This window comes from Spermophilus citellus (genome assembly GCF_964194105.1).
Source record: "Spermophilus citellus genome assembly, chromosome: 2".
NCBI classification, from domain to species: domain Eukaryota; kingdom Metazoa; phylum Chordata; class Mammalia; order Rodentia; family Sciuridae; genus Spermophilus; species Spermophilus citellus.
In genome coordinates this window covers 149732486-149753469 of record NC_138183.1, presented here as the reverse complement: position 1 = coordinate 149753469, position 20984 = coordinate 149732486, and the positions used below count along the sequence as shown (strand labels likewise).

The window sequence follows — 20984 nt, the reverse complement described above, 5'->3', positions numbered from 1 at the left end:
CTTTGATTACCTGGCTGTTTTAAGTCAGCTTTTCATTACTGTGACCAAATATTGACAACAGCTGACTCCATTATTCTTGGCCCAAAGTGAGGCAGAATATCATGGTGGAAGAAGCAACTCAGGACTAGGCAACCAGGAAGGAAAGAGAGAAGAAAGAAGAGAGAGCGTGCATGCGCTCCACTCACCAGGGACAAAATATAAACTTCAAAGCATCCCCTTCCCCCAGTGACCTACTTCCTCCAACTGTAACCTGGCTACAATTACCACCCAGTTAATCCACATGAGTGGATTAAACCACAGATTACGTTGCAACTCATCATTAGTTCATCTCTGAACATTTTTCCTTTGTCTCAAACATAAATTTTGGGGGACACCTCATATCCAAACCAGAACACTGGCCAAAGTAGTATTTATCAGTTTTTTTCTACTTTAAAGTACTAGAATGTTCTGATAGGACTGTCCTAGTTTGGTGAATTGTTATGCTATTTTTGCTTAGGTTTTATGTATTGTAAGGTTATCACATTGATATATTCTGCTCAAAGAAATGTTAAATATTTTTACAGATAACATTCAGAGACAAGAATTGAATTTTTAAAGTATTCAGCCTTTCCAAGTCTACTTTGAAATAAAGGTGTGCTTTCTTGTGAAATTCTAAAGATTTTATGTTTATTTAAAGGAATAATTTACGTTTTAATAATTTAGGAAGTTAAAAGAAGCTGGTCAATTTGACATCTGTTTACATTCTAGACACCTAGACTTATTCCCTTCATTTTATCTTTGTTTAAAAAAGAAACTATTTGAGATATTATTTACACACAGTGAAGTTCACTCATTCTAAGTGTATACTTTGATGAGGTTTGATAAGTGTACAGTTTTTAAGCATCAATACCATAATTAAGACATGTAACATTTCTGTCATCCCCAAAAGTTCTCTCTTGCACCTTTTCATTCAATACTTTACAACCTTCTGTACAAAGTCATTTCTAGTGTGTAATCACAGTGATGGGATTGTGTGCAAGAGGGAAAGATCATGTTAGAATGAGAAGCCAGAGAAGGGGCTCCCAGTCTTGCTGTTTTGTATTGTGGTACTGGGATTGAACCCAGAATGCTTAACCACTGAGTCACATCCTCAGCCCTTTTTATTTTTTATTTTGAGATAGGGTCTTGCCAAGTTGCTTAGGACCTCACTAAGTTACTGAGTTTGGCTTTGAATTTGGCTATCCTCTTTCCTCAGCCTCCTGTGCTGAAACTGGTTCATTAGATATGTTTTGAGAATATTTCTCCTGGTTTGTAGTTAATGCTTTTATTTCATTAACAATGCCTTTCACTTTTTTTTTTTTGGTCAGAGTGCAGAAGTTATTAATTTGAATGATGTTCAGTATAGTAACTTTTTCTGTCCATAATATTCTTTTTATCAGTGTGCCTATCTGTATATCTTGATTACCTTAGTTTTATCTTAAATCTTGAAATAACATAATGTAAGTCTCTCAGCCTTGTTGTTTTCCTAAGAATTATTTTGGCTTGTTTAGTTCTTTGCATTTTCATATGAATATTAGAATAAGCATACTCATTTCTGTTTAAAGATTTCAATTAAGGTTGTGTTAAATCCAGATGAGCTTGGGGAGAATTGACATCTTAAATTTAGTCTTGCTGTACATGGACATAATATCTCTCTCCATTTAAGTAATCATCTTTAATTTTCAGAAGATTTTAGAGTTTTAAGCATATAGGTATTGCATATATTTCATCCCTATATACTTAATGTGTTTTGAAGTTATAAATGGTATTCATATGTTCATTTTAATTGATTATTGTGTCCATATAGAAATACATTTATTTTTGTATATCGAGTTTATTTACTATTACCTTACTAAACTTAATTATTAGTTCAATTAGTTTTTCTTATAGATCTCTGAATGTAGATGATCATGTCATTTGTGATTAAAGGCAATTTTGCCTCTTTGTTTCCGGTCTGTTATGGGGGCAATGAGGTCTGTTATGGGGGCAATGACCAGCATCTCATTGGGGGGTTCTTCTTCCTGCTGAGGAGGGTGTAAACCACCTGAAAACTTAAAAGTCTGAAATAATTAGTGAAGCACAAAAGACAAAGAGTCAGAAATGTATTTACAAAAGCAAAGCCCCCTGATAGGTCCATTCCACACGACAGCTGGAAGTAGACAAAGGAAAGATGGCTCCATTGGTTTATTTAAGGGGGTATATCAAAGTCAGGGATAAGATTTAGGGGCAGAGTCTTGCTTTGTGGTATCTTATAGTCAGCAGGTTGATTGGCATCTTTGCAGCACATCCATCTCAGGTGCTGTATGGGACATGGCAGAGCGGGATAGAAATTCACAATGTGTCATTCCCAGATACCAGATGTTCTTACCACTAGGCTCCATGCACGGTGACTCACAATGCAGCCCATGGATGGATTGCAACAGTCTATAATCTTTTAAGAAAAAAAAAATTTTGAGGTTAAATTTTGTTGTTGTTGTTGTTGTTATTATTGATCTAATTAGTTATACGTGACGGTAGAATGCATTTTGACACATCATACGTAAGTGAAGTATAACTTCTCATTCTTCTGGTTGTATATAATATGGAGTTACACCAGTCATGTAATCCAATATGCACATGTAATCTTATTTATATGTTTTCATTATCTTGCTCATTTAGCTAAAATGTTTTTTAAAATTGGAGAGCTCAGACCTTTAGACATTTTTGCCTTGTTCTTGATCTTAGTTGAAAATATTCAATATTTTATCATTAAGTAGAATGTTGAATGTTTGTTTTTCATAGATGACCTTTATCAGTTTGGAGAAATATCCTTCTATTTACAGTTTGTGAGAAATTTTATTGTTAATAGCTATTGAATTTTGTCAAAAGTTGTTTCTGTATCTATTGAGATGATCATACAGTTTTTCCTTTTTAGACTGATTTTTTGAATGTTGAACCAACCTTGCATTATTAGGATAAACCCCATTTGGTCAATATGTATTGTCTTTTAATATTGTTTTGCTAATATTTGAACAAAGATTTTTGCATCTTTTTTCATGAGAGGGATATTGTTTTTAGTTTTCTAGTAATGTCTACCTCATTTGGTATCAGGGTAGCCATGGTTTCAGAAAATGAGTTTAAAAGTGTTGTCTGTTTTCAAAAAGAGCGTGTCTTCTCCTTTAAGGGTTTATTATTGTTTTTGTTTTTTAAGTGCTGGGAATTGAACCCAGAGCTTGGTACATGCTAAGCAAGCATTCTCCAACTGAATCCTGTTTCCTCCTTTGAATACTTACAAGAATTCACCAGTGAAGGTGAATTCATCTGAGAGTGGAAAGTAGAAAAGTTTCTAACTCACAATTGAAATCACCACCCCATAAGTGTATCCACTATTCTTACTTCTAGCACCATAGACTAATTGTTCAGTAAACTTTTTACTTTAGAATCATTTTAGAATAGTACGTAGAGTTTGTGTACCCCATCCCTCTTTGTTCCTTAAGTACTATAATACATCTGTCAAAACTAAGAAACTGACATTGATACATTACTAGTAACTAAACTCCAGACTTTATTTGGATTTCATCAGCTTTTCCATTAATAGCCTCTTACTATTCCAGGATCAAATCCAGGATATCACATTGCATTTAGTTTTCGCATTTCACTGTCTTCTTGAGTGTGATAGTTTCTCGGTCTTTCTTTGACCTCGACTGTCTTGAGAATTACTGGGCAGGTAGTTTGTAGAATGTCTCCTAGTCTAGATTTGCTGCTGTTTCTTACGTTAGACTAGGGTTATATAATTTTGGAAAGAATCCAACAGAGGTGAAATGCCCTTTTCATCTTTTCACATCAGGGGTACCTGATGCCCACATGACTTCACTGCTGCTGTTAATCACTACTTGGTTAAAGTACTGTTTGTTGGCCAAATTTCTTCATTTTAAAATGATTCTTTTTTTACTTTCTGTTTTTTAGAAAAAAGTTATTAAGTCTAACTCTCACACTGGGAAGCAGGAAGTATCTGCATGAGATTTGAGATCTTTCTGAAAGGAAGATTTATGTCTTGCCTCTCATTTGTTTATTCAACCATTATTTCAGTATGGACTCATGTATATTAATTCTATACTTTTAGTTCTAATCTACTGCCACGTTTCTATTTTGTTGCTTAGATCTTTTACTATTGGGATGGGTTTCAGCTTGGTGCTTGGGTGTCCCTTTCAAATGTCTTTATCTTTATTTTTTGAGCACTCCCTTACTTTATGGTACTATAAGATACACCAGGCTCACCTTATATTTCCTTTGGCCTAGCTGTAGAATCAGCCATATCCCTAAGGAGCTATAATTTCTTTATTGAGAATTATATTTAGAAACTAAAATTGGTGCTGGATATGTTCATTACTGTTGGGGTGACATTGCTTTTAGGCCTATCTGAGGGAACAGAGCTATGTTATATGTGTCTTTATACTAACCCATGTATGTACACACATGTTTAATTGTTTTTGTACCTACCTATTTGTGTGTGTGTGTGTGTGTATTAAATTAAACATGGGCATATATATATATGTATGTGTGTATATATATTTTTAATTTATTTTTTAGTTATAGTTTGACATAATACCTTTATTTTATTTTTATGTGGTGCTGAGGATCCAACCCAGGGCCTAGCACGTGCTAGGTGAGCCCTCTACCGCTGAGCCACAACCCCAGCCCAACATGGGCTTATTTTGATGTCTTCAATTTTAATCCAGCACCGCAGAATTCAGTCTAGTTGTCTTTCCTTGCTTTTCTGTGATTTTCATTCTGACAGTAAAAAACATTATCCATTCACTTATTTGTTCAGTCCAAACTGCCCAAGAAAAACAATATCAGAATTATTAATCTGTACCTGTGAGAAATAAAATTTCCAATTAGAACCCAGCGTTTATGTACAGTATCTTTTGTCATTAGCCTTACAATTTCAAGTCAAAACACCATTAAAGGGCTGAGATTGTGGCTCAGCAGTAGTGCGCTCACCTAGCATGAGCGGGGCCCAGGTTTGATCCTCAGCACCACATAAAAATAAAGGCAATGTGTTGTGTCCATCTACACCTAAAAAATAAATATTAAAAAATCCCATTAAAGTTAGGGCAGCTCCTTTTTTAAATTACCACACTTCAGTGTGCAATTATGATATACATTTTTTATAATGCAGTTAGTCATTTAAAGCAATCCATATTTCATTTTGGGATCTTCTGACATTTTGGTTGATTTTTTTTTTGTTGTTGTTCAGTTAGCATTTATGGAAGTTAACTTTTCATAATGTGCAGTTCTATAAGTTTGGACAGATGCATAGTGTCATGTATCCACTGCTGTATATGTAAAACAGATTCTGCATCCCCACGTTTCCTTGTGTATTCCCTATATAGTCAATCACTCTTCGCTTCTCTAATTCTTGGTAATTACTAATCTGTTTCCTGTCCCTATACTATACATTTTCCAGAGTATAATGTGAATGGAGCAATTCAATATAATCATTGAATTTGTGTTTGGCTTCTTTCAATTAGTAAAAATACATTTAAGATTCACCCAGGATGTGTGAATTAACAGTTCAGTATTTTTTTTTGGGGGGGGAGGGTGTACCAGGGATTGAACTCAGGGCCACTCAACCATTGAGCCACATCCCCAGCCCTGTTTTGTATTTTATTTAAAGACAGGGTCTCACTGAGTTGCTTAGCGCCTTATTTTTGCTGAGATTGGCTTTAAACTTGTGATCCTCCTGCCTCAGCCTCTGTTGAAGGGTCTTCTGTTATATGAATGAACCATAGTTTATCTTTCCATTTTCCTATTACAGGATATCTTTGTTGCTTGCTGTTTTTATTAATTATAAGTAAAGCTGCTATAAATGTCCCTGGACAGGTTTTTGGGTAGGCATGTAAATTTTCAGATTCACTTGGATCAACACCTTAAGAGTCGTATGTAGGTCATATGATGAGTCTGTATTTAACTGTTGACTGCTTTTGTTCTTAAGTGGAGAAATGCAGGATGTCCTCTTTTTCATCTAGTTTTTTTCTCTTAAATTGTTTGTGACCTCTGTCTCTATTGTTGAGTGGTCATAATTTATTCATTGTTGATTAATATTCTAATGTATGAAAATATCTCAATTTTAAATTCATTCTACAGATGGACATTTAGGTGGTCTCTAGGTTGGGACTATTACTAATTATGCTGTTAAGAACATTCATGGGAGGCTGGTGGTAGAGTGCTTGTCTAGCATGTGTGAGGCATTGGGTATGAGTCTCAGCACTGCATATAAATAAATGAATAAAATAAAGGTACATCAACATCTAATAAATATATGTATTTAAAAAAATTCACAGACCTGTCTTTGCATCAGCAAATGTAGACTTTTTTTCCTAAGTGTGGAATTGCTGGGCAGCTTTAGTTAATACTGCCAGACAATTTTCTATGGTGACTGAACCAATTTAAATTCTTACCAGCAGTATGTTAGGGTCCTGGTGCTCCATATCTTAGTGAATACTGTGTATATTTTCTTTCTGTCCCCCCACTGCCATTTTAATATACATTTTCTTAAAGTTGAGCAGCTTTTTATATGTGTACTAGTTATTTGGATTTTCAGGAATATTGAGAAGGTATAAAGTTCCTTCTGGACTCTGAAAATGTTGGGTTTGGAAGTAGGGGTGGGTTCCATTTAAAAAGATAGTAAGAGAAACAGTGTCCTTGAGGATAGTCAAGTTTTAATCAAGGCAAGGAAGTTGAAGTGCATACTATAAAGAAATTGAGAATGTAAAACTATTTGGTTTGTTATGAAAGAGTTCTAGGGTACTCAGAGAAACAGTTTAGTGGAGAGAGGAGTAGTGGCAGATTTTGTTAGACGAGGGGTGTTACATGTTTAACAGGTGACTCAAACTTTGACTTATGATGATAAAGATGTTGAGATATGAAATTGTTGACTTCAAATTCTAAACTGACATGTGGATTGAAATTGCTTCATCTATGTAGGCTAACAGATTTTTCAACCTGTGGGGAACTTCATGACTCTTAGATGGGCTCATCAGAAAGTGCTAAGCATCAGAGGAGCAGAAGACTGCAGGATTGGTGGTAGAAATCTGTTGATATCAGTAGTGAGTAATCTAGTCTGACTTGTTTCTTTTTGTTTTAATTAGTTACACATAACAGTACAATGATCTTGACATATCATACATTTGAATCAGATGGGGTATAATTTCTCATTTTTCTGAGTGTGCAGGGTTGTAGAATCATTTTGGTCATACAGTTATATATATATATACACACACACACATACACACACAGCAATAATAATGTCTATTTTATTCTGCTGTCCTTCACTCCCCCCCTCCCTGCCCCTCCCCTCCTATCACTTCTCTCTACCCAATCTAATGTGACACACTTCTTTTTTTTTTTCCCCCTCACATCATCATCTGTGTATTCTGTATAACAATGAGGGTCTCCTTCCATCTTCCATGCAATTCCCTGTCTCCCTCCTCTTCCCTCCCACCTCTCTTCCTTATTTAGTGGTAATCTTCTTCTCATGCTCTTCCTCCCTATTCCATTTTGAGTAACCCCCTCTTATATCAGAGAAGACATTGTTTTTTAGGGATTGGCTAACTTCACTTAGCATAATCTTCTCTAATGCCATCCATTTCCCTGCAAATGCCATGATCTTGTTATTTTTTAGTGCTGAGTAATATTCCATTGTGTATAAATGCCACATTTTTAAATCCATTCATCCATTGAAGGGCATCTAAGTTGGTTCCACAGTCTAGCTATTGTGAATTGTGCTGCTATAAACATTGATGTGGCTGTGTCCCTATAGTATGCTGTTTTTAGGTCTTTTGGGTATAGTCTGAGAAGAGGAATAGCTGGGTCAAATGGTGGTTCCATTCCCAGCTTTTCAAGGAATCTCCATACTGCTTTCCAAATTGGCTGCACCAATTTGCAGTCCCACCAGCAATGTATGAGTGTACCTATTTCCCAGCATCCTCGCCAGCACCTGATGTTGTTTGACTTCATAATGGCTGCCATTCTCACTGGAGTGAGATGGTATCTTAGAGTAGTTTTAATTTGCATTTCTCTGATTGCTAGAGATGGTGAGCATTTTTTCATGTATTTGTTGATTGATTGTATATCCTCTTCTGAGAAGTGTCTGTTCAGGTCTTTGGCCCATTTGTTGATTGGGTTATTTGTTTTATTGTTTAACTTTTTGAGTTCTTTGTATACCCTAGAGATTAGAGCTCTATCAGAAGTGTGAGGGGTAAAAATTTGTTCCCAGGATGTAGGCTCCCTATTCACCTCACCACACATTATTTCTCTTGCTGAGAAAAAGCTTTTTAGTTTGAATTCGTCCCATTTGTTGATCTTGATTTTAACTCTTGTGCTATACGTGTCTTATTAAGGAATTTGGGGCCTGACCCCACGTGATGAAGATTAGGGCTTGTTTCTTTAGCAGATCAAGGCTGTTTTCTTTAATCACTAACTACTAATTTATTAAGTACTTAAACCATAAGTTCAGGAAATCATTTTTTTTTGAGAGAGAGAGGGAATTTTTAAATATTTATTTTTCTTTAGTTTTTTGCGGACACATCTTTATTTGTATGTGGTGCTGAGGATCGAACCCAGCACTGCGCGCATGCCAGGCGAGCGCGCTACCGCTTGAGCCACATCCCCAGCCCAGTAAATCAATTTTTTAATATTGCCCAGAGAACATTATTTTGAAGATCTTAAAGATATATAGAAAAGTACATTGTATGTGTGTATAAATGCACAGATATATTTTTTTCCTAAAACAAACTACATTTGTCAAGATGTGGTTTCCTTGGAAGCTGATTCTTAATACATCACTAACTATAGTTCTGAGGTCCTGTGAATTCCTTTATAAAGTCACAGAATCTTCGGTTATTATTTATGTATGTTAGCTAATTATTGGAATTTAACTTGAAATTAGGTTTAGTTACTTGTTCCAAGGAATATGTTTCATAAAACAAAGCCTATTTTTCCATTCATTACTAATATGTTTATCCCAGAAATTACATGCAATGCATGTCAAATTGCCAAGCTGGGTTGATGCTTCAGAAAAGGAAAGTAGAGGCTAATGAGTTTTCCTAGTGTGGCAGTGCATTTGTTAGAGAACAGTGTTTGAGGCAGATTACTGTTTTTAACAAAATTACAGGGTTTGTAGGGATTAGATTGAATGAGTGTGTCTCTTACCACCCTCATTCTATTGTAAGTGGCAAGTATTCTAGTTAACGAAGTGCTAGGCATGGTAATGCCTGGGGCAGAGTTAGAGACCTGGGAAGATTTACAACAACCAAACACAAACAGACAGAATAGCATGAAGAAATTTCAATCCTCCCAGCCTTGCTTACAAACTTAATTAGACTTATTGGGGCAGAAAATACCCCCTCCCCCCATTTTTATCTGTTTCTCTTCCACTCCCACCTTCTATCCCAGATTCTTTTGAAGAGGTCATACTACCAACAAAAGGGGACCCCCCCCCCCAAATGCTAACATTTGGTTTATTTGGCTTTAGGGAAAGGAGCATTAATGATAACAAATTTTTAAGGTATTTGGGAGACTCCATTTTATGTACTCAGGAAATTTCACATTTAAAAATCATACTATATTCAGAATGAAAATTGCTTTTGTAGCTCTATAATTAGATCTTCCGGAAGTATTTTTAATTGGGAATTGTTTGGCCTGCTCTCTTAAAAAACTGTCGGCTGAATTTTTGCTTTCTCTGTCATTTATGTGTGTTTTATAGTATAATCTAGGGAAATGTATGTGGATGCTGTTCTCTGCCTTTCCATTAGCTGTGCTGTGTTGGGCTTCAGATGATGATGGTAGATGATTGGGGGTGGGAGAAGAGGTGGGGTTTCTTCTTATCATCCCTCTGTGGTCAGTAAAATTATCCGACAAATGCCTTTCAAAGGATGTGGAATGTATGTATAAAGGAAAAGCCTAGGATTGCTAAGGGAGTGGTGTGTTTGGTGAGGATTTCATTCTCTACTCCATGGAAACAAGCCTTTTGAGCTTCTACTCGTCTGCTGATTTGTCTGGTGATCCAGGTAATCTATAGCAGTCTTTGTTTTCTTGGTCATATATGAAATGTGGCAAAATGATAGAAAAATAGCTTCAGTGAAAGGGATGTACCTATAACAGAAATGAAATTAAACAAGGAAAAGGATATTTTTACATAATTCATTATTATTTCTTACAATAGCTTTTTAAACACTCCCTTCCCCCTTATTTTAAAAAAGCCTATTTGACCTAAAGGAAGAAAATTCCTAGTTTTGAAAATCCATGCCTTAATTGCTTAGCCTGAGAACAAAGGTTTTAACATACAGCATTGCAGGAATATCTTTATTCAGAAGGATAGGAAGCAGCATCCTTCTATTAACCTTTTTAGAACTGAACTGGCATAATGGCTCTTGAGTCTTAGCTGGGGTCTTTGACTTATTATTCTGTGAATTGTGATTTAATTATCTCAAGCTTCGGGATGATTGTTTCCCTTTGATGCCCAAGGGACCATGATTGGGACATGGGGGGCAGGGATTCATCTTTGAGTGGGGGAAGGGAGTGTTTTTACAGAGTAATCTTCCTGATTTTTTTTCCATTTGAAACTAAATTAAAATATATAATCATTTGGAAAAGGTTATATCCATAGCACCAAGTGTTCTTTTATTAATTTGAATTATTTTGTCCTTTATTCAGTTGGTGATATTTTTGCTCATCAACTAAAATGCTGATTGTAAATATGAAGAAGCTGCTGAAAAGCTCTGATGGCATCAGAATTGCATTCTACCCCTGCACTCCCTGTTATATCTGTAAATAGAGGAGCTGAGGCATGAATGTGAATAATAGAAGTGATACAAAATGCTTTTCTCCAAAGGTGTTTTTCATAGAGGAAGTGATTTTTCTGGTGGACAGAAGGACAAGACTATAATTTATAAAATTAAAATGTTTAGTGCTGCAGACTTTCCTGCAGACAGGTTGAAAACATTTGAACCATATTATAAAGCTTTATTAATTATCTCCATCACATTGATATTAATTATCATTCTGTTTGTTGCATTTTTAAAACTGGATGACCTTAAGAAGTAAATTTACATGCTTATTGATATTGAGCATTTACATTATGCTAGGTACCTTAGATGTATACAAGGTTAGTAGAGGTATCAAGAAACTCATGCAGATGATATACCATTTTGGTGCTAAAGTATTGGTTATATGTTTATGTACTGACATGTAGGTGTTTTATATAAGCTGCTATATTTATTCCTCATAACAACCAAGTAAAAATTATCCTCATCTTCTTTAATAGATGAGAAAATTTAATTTTAAGAGGATAAAGTAATTTATCATTAGTAACAAAGCCATGAAGTGGAATAGTCTAGGACAGTCAGACTCAGAGCTCATTCCATTGTATATATGCACAGATTAAAGCATTTTATCACCTTTATTTGACCTCACAGTAATGTAGGTGGAGTGACCAGAGGTAGGGATCCTAGTCTCTGCCAAAAACTGAGTGACTGAGTAAATTATTTAGAATTATTTATAAAGTGTAAGGGTTGAACAAGTTAATGTAAAATTCAGTTATAACATTATATAATATGTGCCTATGGAAACAAGTATTGCTGCTTTAGAGTTTTTATTATACATACATTTATTTTCTATTACTGATCTTTTATAACTTGCTCTGATTTCTTTGGGTAGAGAGAGGAGATAACTGGGATGCAGTCATCTTCTAACATATTGCATACAATATATGTTTAATCATCAAGATCATTATTGTCTATGGTTTTCCTTCTTCCTTTTCCCAAATACATCACAAGGACCTAGAGTGGTGCCTGACTACATAGTGTGCAGTTATAGATTGGTAGAATATATAAGTGACTCAATACTGTTTTAACAATAGAAGAGTCTCTTGGGCCTAAAATTATTCATCTTACTATTGCAACGATCCTTTATGGCGTTAATGTGTATAAAAATCTTGAAAAGAAGAAAGCCTATAAAACAAGTTTAGTCAAGTAATCTTAAGTTTGCTATACAAAATTATTGCTGCTTTGTAACTTGATAACAATGTATTTATCTATTATTATGTTTAATGAATTACTAATACATTATTAGATGCTTTCATTATGCCAGGAAAAGCACAGTAACAAAGTTCCCTTTTGGCGAACTTACCTGTTGATTTATGTATACTCTCAAATCCTTTTAAATTTATAATGGGTTGAAAATATTCAGACCATAGAGTCTTTTACTCATAAGATGCTTCATGAAGAATAACATAAAGTTTCTCTAACTGTTGATGAACATTTGGATTGTTTCAAGTTTTATACTATTAGTATCAGTTACTATAGCTGGATGAGGTGGTGAACACCAGTAATCCCCGAGACTCAGGAGATTGAGGCAGGAGGATTGCAAATTTGAGGCCAGCCTCAGCAGTGTATTGAGGCCCAGCTGTAGTAAGTCTTAAAATTAAGTAGTTTTAGTTATCCAACTTTGTTCTTATTTTTCAAGATTGTTGGTTCTCCCAAGATGTTTTCATTTCCATATGAACTTTAGAATCAGCTTGTCAATTTCTTTCAAGAAAGCCTTTTGGGATTTTGATTGGAAAGGTATTGAATCTGTTGATCAGTCTGGGGATAATGATATCTTACAGTAATGATTTTTCAATTTGCAAATATGGCACCTCTATTTAGGTCTTAATTTTTCTCAGCCATGTCTTTAAGTTTTCAGTATACAAGTCTTACACATATTTTGTTAGATTTCTCTCTAAATATTTAATATTTTTGCCATTATAAATGAATTTTTCTTTTTGTTTATTGCTAGTATGGAAATAATAACTGATTTAAAAAAATTTTAGTTGTAGATGGACAGCATGCCTTTATTTGTTTAGTTTTTGATGTGGTGCTAAGGATCGAACTGCCTCAGCCCCTACAACTGATTATTGATCTCATGTCTTGCAACCTTGCTAAATGCGTTAATCATAATTTTTTGTTTACCTAAGGTTTTCTGTAAAAACCATTATTTAGTCTGTGAATAGAGACAGTTTAATTTCTTCCTTTCCAATCTGTATGCCTTTATTTTTATGGCTTTATTGCACTGGCTAGAATGGCACAGTATTGAGTAAAAGTGAAGAGACAACACTGTGCTATTCCTGATTATAGAGAAAAAGCATTCAGTTTTTCACCATTAAGTGTGATGTTAACTGTAGTTGTTTTTGTTGTTGATAGTTTTTTTTTCTTGTTGAGCTTCTTATGAATGTTTATTGGAAGGACTAGAAATATAGATTGTAATGAAGTAAAACTCTTATAAAAGAGAAGATTACATTTACATTTGTTTAATAGAGACCTTCAGAGTAATTTACAATACAATACTCTTTTAAATGGGTAAATTCTCCCACTCCCATTTTTTTGCATTGCCAAAGAAGTCATAACTAAACATTTTCAATATTTTTTTTTGTGCTATGTAACAGTTGTGACATAAATTTGAATTTAAAATACTTTATAAGAACACAGGGAAGTAGAAACTATAGGTATATGATAAGAACTTTTAAACTTGTTTTCTTAAGTTTATAAATTTTTATGATTCCATAAAAATATGAGTAAAGTCATATAACTTTAGAAGGATTTCAGATTTGGTCTATCCTTTATACTTTACAGATGATGTTAAGTATATTTTCTAGGGAAATCTTTTTTATTATTTGTCTTGCCACATTGATGTCATCCAAATCTGAATTTCCAGATCAGATCTCTCCCCTAAATTCAAGTCCTTAATAGATATCTCCACCAGTGTCCTACAGGGACCTTGACAGACAAAACTTTTCTCCCAATCCTGCTCTTGCATTTCTTTTCCTGCTGAGTAGTATAGTAAAATGTTTTATCATCTAACCCTGATCCTGGGAGTTCCTTTTTCTTCTTCATTTTTCTAAGTCTACTGGAGGTTCAGTGCTTATTTCCATAATATTCTTTATTATATTTATCCCTTTTTCTTGTTAACCCTGATTTTGCTCTCATTTAGTTCATCATTTAAAAAAAAAAACCCTGTACTATTATAATTTTCTAATTGGTTTCCCTTCCACCATTTTCCTGTGTTACTCACCCATTCTCCATGCTGTTTGCATGTGTAAAATCCAGATGGGATCATATTACTGCCCGATTTAAAACCTGTCAGTATGCCTGTATTGTCTTTAGTAGTGATTATTTGGAGGAGGGATGTTATGGACCTATGTTGAGTCTCTCCAGAAACTCCTTAATCCCCAGCCCTAACCTCAAGGTTCAGGGGTTCTTTTTACATACCAAAATTTAAATTCTTTGTATGGTCTGTTGACCTGAATTGATTGTATTACTGCTTATTTCTCTACACATCTTTAGGTTCCAACTGCCCAATTCTGGTGCTGCAGTAATACTGAGCTACTTGCATTTTCTCCAAACACTTAGTCATGCAATTCTCCCTTTTTAGAATATTTGCTTGTCTTCTTCCTTGGTTGAATTATTAATTTTTATAGAGTTATTTTAAGAGCTGTGCCATGTGCGTGGTTTTTACTATGTGCTTATAGAACTTGTCTGATGATACAGACTAATATGAAACAAAATAAGTATAGGATGTGGTAAGTAGTATTAAAAAAGAGAATAGGATAATTATGGGAGATGATAACAGGAGGGCTCTAACTCAGATTGGGGAGCATAGAGAAAAGGTCTTTCTGAACTAGCAAGCTTTAAGGGCAGGGAAAGGGTCCTAGATAGACCAGCATGAGAGAGATCCTGTTGGGGGATGGAATGCATGTGAGGCAGTGAAGGAAGGCCACTTATGGCTAAAGCATAGTGAGTGAACAGGAGAGTGATAGTTGGGGTTAGAAAGGTAATGAGAGCTATATTTGGCCCTTGTATGTCATATTTGTAAGTGCAGTAGAAAGCTGTTGAAGGAAGTTTAAACAGGAGAGAGACACAAGGTTTGTGTTTTGAAATTGTATGATCACTATATGGAAAAATGAATTGGAGGATGTGTGCAAGAATAGAAGGGGCAAGACCTGTAAACTATTGCAATAGGCTAGGCCTGACAAGGTGAATAGTTCTAAGCTAGCAATGGAAACTGTCAGAAAAAGATATATTTGAGATATGTATTAAGGATAAAATAATTTCATTATGATGGCAAATCACCAGGAACATACATATTTGTTTTATTTATTCTTGTGTCTTCAGACTTTAGAGAGTACCTGATATGGTGTTCTATAATTATTGTTGGATAGATGGAGAGAGGGTATTAGATGTCAGTAATGATTTCTAGATTCTTATCTAGGTCAGCTGAGTGGATGGTGGTCTACTTATTGAGATAGAAAATCAGTTTTGGGGTACAAAGTAAGGATTTAGTTTTGAATTTATTGAATTTGAGATGCCATGCTGTATCTAAATGAATATACCCAGAAAGCTACTGGCTTGAGCCTAGAATGCTGCTGATATGAACTCAGAAAACGGAACAAGTCTAACTGCCCATATTCGTATCCATTCTTTCATTACACACTTATTTCTTGAGTACCTAATCCTTAGCACCATCCTAGAATATAGTGGTGAGCCAGAGGACCCTGCTGTTATATTCCAGTGGGGTGGATGAGAGTAGAGGGAGATGCCAGACTCTCATTTTTAAAAAAACCCATTTGTCAAGTAACTACTTTGTACAGATGTACCAAATGGGGTATAGTGAGGATACAAAGTTAAGACTAGTTCTCTTTTGAAAAAGCACTAGTGTTTTGCTAGATGAGGTAGAGATAGCTTTTGTTAAAAGTATTTTGTTTATTAGTATCTGTATGTTACTCGATCCAGTGCTTACCCTCAATCCTTTTACCTTAACTTCTATATTCTTAAGTTATTTTGATTGAGTCTTGTTGTATGGATTTTTATCTTCGAGTCCCCCCCTCCAATCTCTGAGAAGAGCTGTGGCTACTTCATTTCCTCATTTCCTTCTCTGAGTATTTATTATATTGCTGTTTCCAGTATGCAAAAAAAAAAAAAAAAAGTTGAGGGCAAAAGTAAAAAGAAGAAGAAAAAAAGGAAAGAAATTTTAGACATTGTTATTATTTTCTCATATTTGAGTCTTCTGGCATGTTAGTAAGTCTTTATGGAGAAATATTGAGACCAGCTTAATATTTCCCTCTTGCATATGACTCCTCCTCCTATTCCTCTCCCTTCTTGCTCCTCCCTCTTCTCCCCCCTCTTCTCCCCCCCTTCCTCCTTCTTCATGCTCATATAGCTCTTTATTTTAAAATCTTAAGTTTTCATAACTTAAGCAGTGTATATGTTAGCATTGATTGTTTTGTATCTGTTTTTCTAGGACACAGTGTGCCCTTTCAATCTTCTCTCTATTATTTTTGCAAATTTATTTTTATTTCCTATAAAACACAATATTTAAGACTTTCAAGCTATAAGGTCTGGGTTTACATCTTACCTTCTCTGCTTATTCACTGATTTTGGACAATTTCCTTAATCTCTTTGTGTCTTAGTTTATTCAATTACAAGATAGGGATAATAATAGTACTTAACATTAAATGAGGTAATATATGTAATGCAGATATAATAGTAATATGTTAAGTGCTCACTGTTAGCTGTTATTACTATGTCATTTTTCTGTTGTTCTTTTTTGTCAATTTACAAATAGCAAAATGCTTGAGGACACATTGTTTTCTGTGTTATGAGTTGGTGACAGTTTCCCTTTCCACATCATATCTACTTTACTTCCAGAAGCATACTAAATCTTGAAGTTTGCCAGTTCTGGATCTTTACAATCTACACACCTCCATATGCCTTCTGAATCCAAGGATAGTTGGCATCTGCATTTCAGGTCTGTGATCCTTATGTTTAGGGAGTTGTGTTTCCTGTCAAAATCTACCAGGACTTCCTTGATCTTGATCCACAACTTAATAGATTTGGCAAGTATGTTTTGTAGTTAGTGTTTTGAGATTTTAATAATGTTCTTCTTTCTTTGAAGATTAGTTTTTCCCCTTCTAATTTTGCTTTTAGACTTGATTAAAAGTAATTTAATCTGTATTTAGGAGCCAGTAGTTTTCTGTTCAGGTAGAAATATGTTTGTCTTTGGATATATAGCTGGCAAGTTGCCCATCTAGTAAATTAGATATTAACTGAATTCTCTACTGAGTTTTGGGATGTGGAAATGCAGATTCTGTAGCACTGGGAGATGAAATGCCTTGTAATTATTACTAAATCTAATTTTATGACTTCTACTTATGTAAAAACATTGGGTTAACTATAAAAATTTACCCAAAGGGAAGTCAGTAATATCTGTTGTAAGGTGGTTGCCCAGATGTGAAGAGTAGGGGTTCTAGTTAAACAGTGAGGTTTTAAATCCAAGCTCCTTCCATCTGCTAGTTAGTAAATTATAGTTACTTAATCTTTCTGAACTTCACATTTCTCTTCTATAAAATCAGGCTAAAAATAACACCTATTTCACAACATTATTATTAGAGTTAAATGAACTAATACATAGAAAGTATTTAAAGTAGAGACCCTGAAGTACTCAAGTAAACTACTCAATTTTTAACTATTATTGTCATGGCTTTATTTTTTTTACGCATTCTTATTATGGATACTGAATGGTATGTGTTTGGAGCAATCAGCCTTTCATAATTTTGGACTCAAACGTAGCTTGAAGCTTTGGAGTGTTTTTCAACTAATCATTCTTAAACCGTTGAGTATTTTTCAGAAACATGAAGCCCAGAAAAAAATGGCACAGCTTGTTGTATTTTTCTTTATCTCTATAATTTATGCTTATTATAGCCTGTTTTTCTCCTCTTCCTATGTAAGTTAAGCAGAATAAGAATTAAGAAACCTATGTTTTAATGATGAGCTCATTTTAATTAGGGTTTAAGCTCTGATAGAAAATAGAGTTCCCTTAATGGTGAATTTGGTCACTTCCCATCCTCCACCCTCCTAGGAAGACTTTTTTTCAGGAACTGAATAGCTCTATCTAGCAGGGTCTTCCTGCCTTTGGCAGTGGAACCATACAAAGGCCACATTGAGCATAGCTGCTGGGGAAACCCTTTTTCCTTTTCTGGCCTGTAAATGCTGTTCTGTTTCTGTGAAAAGCCCTGACATCAGCTCTCGGAAAAATCCAAATACTTGTGTTAGAACAGGGCGAATCACTTGCCTGGGCAGAGATTAATAGCTGAACTATACTTCTAAGTTTATCAAATACCTCCCAGTTGTGTCACACTTTTTAAAAAATATTAAATCTGTGAGACATTATCTAGAGAAATTGATGTAGAAAGGACAACATAACAGCTACCCCTCATTCTTTGCTAATTTCTCTTTAATTTAGTCTTTTTTTCATGAATATGATCTACCTTGAAGATAATGTAGAATTCTTGCTTGAGAGATCAGAGAAGTGAAACGATCTGTCAATATTACACACTTTATGCTGTGTTCTCTATATATTAGGTACTTGGTAAGTATTTGATGACATTTGGGTTAAAATACATTGTTACTGTAAACACAGACTGAACCTGACTTTCTTAGTGTTCAAAGCTGTGTGATATGAAGGTTTATCCATCCATTAGTGTTCCTTTAAGACAAAATGAGACCATAATTAAAATTCTCTAGTGGTTTTCTACTATATTATGAATAAAATCTGAACTTGTTTTCATGATATACACATTCTTACATTTTTCTGGCCCCTCATTTGACTATTACTCTTTTTGATCATTCTCTCCACTAAAGCCACCTTGGACTTTGTATTTCTCAAATATTCTGCTGCTTATTGTTTGTAACCATGGGCAAGCTTTTTCCATTACCTATAACTCTCCCGTCCCTGATCTTCTCAGGGTTTGGTCCTTCACCTCATTTGGGTTTCAGAGGTCTTCTTTGAATAAACTGAATTACCCCATATAGTCACAGTCACATCTTTTTAATTTTTCTCATATCACTTATCACTATTTGAAATTCTTTGATACAGTTGTTTACTTGCTTACAATCTGTCTTCTTCCTATAGACTATAAGTGTCTTGAGAGCAAGGGCCTTATCTCTGCACTGCTAAATAGCCTCCAGTGTCTAGAACAGTGCCTGGCACAGAGTGGCATCTGTGTCACTTAGTATGCATTTAGCTGCTTGTAATAGGAAACCAAGTCAAACTGATTTAAGTATAACACATTTACTGGCTCACATAAAAAGGACGTCCAGAAGTAGGCTTCAGGAGTTTTTGATTTAGTGGTTTAACTATGTCAAGGGTCCAGTCATTTTCTATCTTTTTATCACTATCAACTTTGTACTAAACTAGTCTTTAAGGATGAATATTAAGAGTACAGAAGTTACTTTCATAGATGCTTCCAGTGAATATACTTTCTAATCTCATTGCTTCTTTCTGAACCAGTCACTTACTGAAGGATAGAATCACCATTAGACCAAAAAATTGTTGTTGCAAATGGGATCAGCTCCCCTTGAGTCATCTTGGCTTTGAGGGGAGTGGTAGATAATTTAAAAAAAAAATTGGAGTTTGCTTAGGAAGGCTGTGGTTTCTAGATCAGAAATTATTTATATCCCATGTAATTCTTAATGAAAATTTCTTGAATAAATGAATTCATATGGTAAATGTATTGAATTAAGTATATTCTGAACATTGCACTATACTAGTTAATTAGAACACAAAATCAAATAGAACATGGTTCATGTCTTCAGATAATTTAGTAAGTCAGACTAATTAATAGAGTATTCAAATTGTTTTAAAAATCAATTAATTGATTTACATAATTTTTAAAAAAGGCATAAAGAGAAAAGGGGAAACAAAGAACAGGTAAGACAAATAAAAAACTAATAGCAAGATTATAGACTTAAACTAGACATATCAGTAATCTCATTTAAGGTGGTCTAAACACCCTAATTAAAAGGCAGAGAGTATAAGATTGAAGCAATTAAGCTTAACATACACTGCTCTCAAGAATCGTTACCTTAAAATAAAGACACACATGGTTTAAAAGTAAAATAGTGGAGAAAGATAGTTTTCAAAGGAAAACTGGAGAACTAAAGTGACTATGTTAATATCAGATAAAGTAGCTTTAAGAGCATAGACTGTTACTTGGAATGAAAACATCATTCCATAATGATAAAAAGGATCAATTTAAAAAGAAAACATAATAACATTTCTAAACCTTTATATACCTTGTAACAGCTTCAAAACTAACAAAGGCAATTAGGCAAATCTGCCATCATTGTCGGATTGCCAGAGATTTCACTATCAATAATTGATAGAAATAACTAAATTCAGAAAGGACATAAAATAGTTAAACAATATTGTTGATCAGTTTGATCTAATTACATCGTTGGAACATTCCAGCCAACAACATAATACATTTTTTTCTTATTGAGAGGGTGCGTAGAATATTTGCTGAGATGGCATATTTGGGGCTATAAATAAGTTTCAGTAAATTTAAAGAATTCAGGTCATACAAAATATGTTTTCTGATTTCTGTGGAATTAAATTAGAGATCAATAAAAGAAAGATCTCTGGAAAAAATCTACAAATATTTAGAATTTAAATAACACAATTCTAAATTATCCCAGGGTCAAAGAAGAAATCAAAAAGGGAAATAGGAAAATATTTTGTGTCGAATGAAAATGAAAATACAACAAATCAGAATTTGAAAACATAATACATCAGAATTTGTGGGGTGCTGCTAAAACACTACATAGAAATTTATAGACATTAAACACCTATTAGAAGAGGGAAGGTCTAAAATCAGTGACATCAACTTCCATTTAAGAAACTACAAAAAGAAGAGCAAGTGTAAACCAAAGTAAACACAAGAAAAGAATTAATAAAGATTAGAGCAGGAGTCAAAGAAAAAGAACACAGAGAAACAATAGAGAAAATTAACCTAAAACCTTGTTCTTTAAAGAAGATTAATAAAATTATTAAACCTTTAGCCAGGCTGATCAAGAATAAAAGTGAGAAGGCAAACATTACCAACATCAGGA

At 34.4% G+C, this 20984-nt stretch overlaps 1 protein-coding gene across 4 annotated transcripts in view; it reads left to right on the top strand.

Annotated features, from left to right (window-relative positions):
* Positions 1-20984, top strand: part of ARHGEF12 (Rho guanine nucleotide exchange factor 12) — a 140122-nt gene that overhangs the window by 35600 nt on the left and 83538 nt on the right. The window lies entirely within an intron of this gene.